The 4,408-nt window shown below is 36.5% G+C and overlaps 2 non-coding genes across 2 annotated transcripts; both read right to left on the bottom strand.

Moving 5' to 3' along the window:
* Positions 1-2,866: 2,866 nt before the first annotated feature.
* Positions 2,867-2,986, bottom strand: LOC113362313. Its single transcript, XR_003365689.1, has one exon. It is a non-coding gene; the product is annotated as a U5 spliceosomal RNA (small nuclear RNA).
* Positions 2,987-3,819: 833 nt separating this feature from the next.
* On the bottom strand, positions 3,820-4,016 carry LOC113362279. Its single transcript, XR_003365672.1, has one exon. It is a non-coding gene; the product is annotated as a U2 spliceosomal RNA (small nuclear RNA).
* Positions 4,017-4,408: the final 392 nt, after the last annotated feature.

Raw genomic sequence — 4,408 nt, 5'->3', positions numbered from 1 at the left:
CCTGTCTACTGATCAGTGTGGGACTAAGAACTTTAAGAGATACAAATGGATGATTCGAAGCTTTAAGTAATGACTCAAGTCTTCCAGATTGTCTTGTTGTTTCATGGTATGAAAATGGGTTGGTATGAGAGGAGAGCTGAAGCCTATGCTTGGCTCACTGTTATAGCTGGATTGATCCAATATCTTGCTGCGTAATATATGATTCCCCCAAGGCCGTCAATATCAGATTTTTTAGGAATAAAAGCACTCGAAAAAGCCAAACACTGATCAATAACTATCCCTCTAGTTATTTTTTGGGTACAAGCTTGCATGCCGCTTCTTTCCAAATAGCTGCTAAGCTCAAACATGTGCCTTACTCTTGTTTCATGGTTACTTTTATGCCTAGAACATGTACCTTGTATGAAATACTTTTTAAGATGACTTCATTTTCTTTTCTTTTAGAATTTGTTTCTCTTAAGAGTTCTTTTTATGTGTCTTTTTTATTTTTTAACAAATTTTTGGACTTAGAAAAAAGAAGAAAAAAAAACAATTTCTAAGGTTTTACAAAATAATTGCGTGCTACTCCCTCCGTCCCAAATTAATTGAGTTATTTGGTTTTAAATTTTGTCTCATAAATAATTGAGTTATTTCACTAATCAAGGAGATATCTCTAAAACTATCCTTGTAGTTGATTATTGCTACTATAAGAAATATGTATTATTTGATAGTCATGTTTATATTTATTATGAAGATGTTTTAAAATGTTTTTCAGCGGTATAAGGTTTACGAAAAACCGTTGCATAGTTTAAGAGATCATTTCTGAGTTTTACAAGTTATTATCCATATGGGTATAATTATAAAAAAAATAATACTTAAATATACTCCCATTTCTTCCTTTCCTTAATAATTGTGAAAACTACAACTAGCCCAATTAATTTGGGACGAAGGGAGTATTAATTTGTTGAGAAGTTTTTTACTTCTTAAAGAAATAGTGTGCTTACTGGCCAAAGTTTCCCTTATTCATAGACACACAAATGCATATAAATCTAATCAACCTTCAATCACAAATTGATTTTTCGCAATTGACAATATCCAAGCACATACAGTTTAAGATATATATGAAATCAAATTCAATAACAGTTACTCGTAGATTGATATAACTTGAAAAGACGAGGGTACCAAATATATCTCAATCTAAAAAATTTCTACCTATAATACCACACCAAACCCAATGGAGTGATCAAGTAAAAAAACATTATACTAAGTCATTTCTTGTCTTGTTGGTGGTCTGTTTGAAAAAAAAAACAAAATAACAAGGCATGTGTATCACAAATTCAACTTTATAAGCATAGAGATTAGCTATAAAAAAGAACTCGGAGCAAAAAAAAATGAGCTCATATGGGCATGTTTCAGTCAGAAGATCTGACAATTATGGGAACCCTTTCCACATCGTGCTTTTCATATCATTGCTCAATAGATACTTTGTTGCTGGTGGTATTTAAACAAAAAATAATCCTGCCTACTGATCAGTGTGGGACTAAGAACTTTAAGAGATACAAATGGATGATTCGAAGCTTTAAGTAATGACTCAAGTCTTCCATATTGTCTTGTTGTTTCATGGTATAAAAATGGGTTGGTATGAGAGGAGAGTTGAAGCCTATGCTTGGCTCACTGTTATAGCTGGATTGATCCAATATCTTGCTGCGTAATATATGATTCCCCCAAGGCCGTCAATATCAGAATTTTTAGGAATAAAAGCATTCGAAAAAGCCAAACACTGATTAGTAACTATCCCTCTAGTAGTACTACTACTTGTACCTGTTACCTTTTACTTTAGAATTCTAAGTAAAACAAAAACAACACATTGGATCTCTGTTTTTGTTTAAAACGGATTTAGCAAAAGATAAAAAGTGCAATAGGCGCTTGGTAAGTGTATTTTCAGATTTGTTTTTGCGATTTTTTCCTTTGAGACACTACTATCTAAACTGTGAATGTCATGGATGGATTGACGCCTGTGTTTTTTTTTTTTTTATCGACAAGAAAGATTGGATTTCCATATTTCCCAAGAGGTATGGGTCCATGTGGGGGATTCATCTACAAAAATTGGCTGGTCAAGATGAACTTAGCTTCACAATGGGGAGTTGTCTTGTCCCTTTAAGAAAAAAGATTGTGTCGCATGGGCCATTTACTATAACTCATTTCACCATGTATGGTTGCTAGCCATTCTCAGGACACATTAAATCCTCCCTCCTTCAATTCTCATCCCTTTGTTGAAAAACAAAAAAGATTTGGGTGTCTGTCAGACAACAACACGACCGCCACAGCAGGCCAAAGCTTTTTTTTTTTTTTTGCAGAACCTTACACTCGTCAGATAGAACCATTTTTGAAAAGGCTACTGATGATGCATCAATGGAGGGAGACTGAAATGACTCAAACACGGGGATGATACTTCGACGAGTCCATCATACGCAAAGTATACGTAGTTATATTCATTGTTATGCTTCTGCAGAAGAAACTGTAGAAATTGAAGCCAGTGAGTGGGCGAATAATTCTTATTTTCTTAAATGTTAAATTTCCGGGCTTACTTTCGAAAGAAATTAAACTCCATGATATAGCAAGAATTTTAAGATCCCAAACAACGGCCATAAGTTGACAGCAAACAGAAGAACCTGATGGAGAATTGCACAGTAAGTAAAATAGGGTAAGCCAGCTTACCTTCCCCGGCAATAATAATCCCCTTGAAGGATGTGTTGCCAGTCATACAGTACTCAAATTTGCCTGCACACTGGTCACACGACCTTTTCGGTTACTCTCGAGTTCTAAGCATTACGAAACCAGATTTTACGGAACCCTGTAAACTAAAACATTTGGATTTGAGAATTGTTGGGTTCCTCATGGAAAAGAGAAACCCTCCAAAAATGGGCGTATGCCGCTCATAAACGGCAAGCACACGGTATTCTTTAGTAAAAGGCGAAAGAATAGTTCGCTCTGTGCTTACCGTACGGCTGCGTGACTCAAAAGACCTAGTGAAGTGCTAGTTTTATGCACAGCAATTTGAGTACAGTTATGCTACTCAGTCTATGTGGTTCTAAGAAATCACTCTTAAATCTTTTTGTTATTGGTCCTTGTTGTTCCGCTTTGACCCCCTCGGTGCAACAAACTATCAAGATAGTCATGAGGTAGTAACACTACCAGCTTCAATCTCATATGAAGTATGAACTGTCCAAGTCCGTGTCAAACCAGCGAATTTTACAGGTGTGTGTATGTTTTCAACAGATAGGTTCTGATCAAACTTCATGAGTCAAAGTAGTCACAGCATTGCCGTCTCCGTGACTTTTGAAGGTAATACATTCACAGCATTTCCGTCTCCGTGCTTCCAGCTGAAATACCCTGTTATGATCAACTGGTCACAGTCGAATTTCTTGAAGATAGTTGCAAATTGAACAATCAGTTTTCTGCATTTTTGCAAAAATGAATTCAAATAAAATCCAAGTAATATACCTGACGAATTCCAACTTCATGAGTCAAAGCAACTCCGAGCTCGCCTAAGCAATAATAAATCCTGGCATCACTTCCATAACATAAAGATGAGGATACCGATGCAGACATGAATCCAAAACCTAGGCTAGTGCTTTTGCAAGTGATTAACTTACAGCAAAACCACCTCCACGAAATAACAATTTTCTGTTCCACTAAACTGAGCTAGAGAAAGCTGGTTTAGTTTTGAGCTTGATATGAAGATGGATATGTTTCTCCAGCAGGACAGATGGGAGTGTCACGGTATTTGATGCTCATGTGCCGCAAAGGTCTCAAAATAAACGCATATTTAATTTAGTTTTGGTGGGGTGTGCCAGGCCTTTGCAGTAGTGCAACACAGAGGCGACGCGTGAGAACCCCAGCAGCAAGCTGCTATGACGGGAACTCCCCATGAAAAAAATTAATTTAATATCGTGCCATCCGATGGATGGCATATCAGATATTAAACTGATAAGAACAGATACTACACTTGATCTTAGCCAAAAGGCCGAGAAAGGTATGCCACAACTCGTGTTTGGATTCTCCTTTTATATTTTCTTTCTTCCATCCCTCGGCTTTGACTAATCTTTGTGGGACTAAAGCTTACAGCTTCATCAGAAAATCTGAACGAGTTTATCCTAAACCCCAGCGTTTCCTCTTTTGTTGCTTCTATAAATTATATGGTGATTATGTTTGATGAAGAGAAAGCCAATACGCAATATTCACTCCAGTGGCCTGAAGGTTCAATATAAATCTGTCTATGGAACTGCACATGAGGTTCAATATAAATCTGTCAATTGAAGACGTAAAAATTATAAATTATACGATGATCTTATATCGCAGCTGTTGTACCACCAGCTCAACTGTAGCTAACTGATGCATTTCCATCTGTCAATTTTAAGCTGCTGTGGGA

The sequence above is a fragment of the Papaver somniferum genome, chromosome 3 (genome assembly GCF_003573695.1).
Source record: "Papaver somniferum cultivar HN1 chromosome 3, ASM357369v1, whole genome shotgun sequence".
NCBI lineage: Eukaryota > Viridiplantae > Streptophyta > Magnoliopsida > Ranunculales > Papaveraceae > Papaver > Papaver somniferum.
The sequence above is the reverse complement of the archived record's forward strand: the minus strand, read 5'-3'. Positions and strand labels throughout refer to the sequence as shown.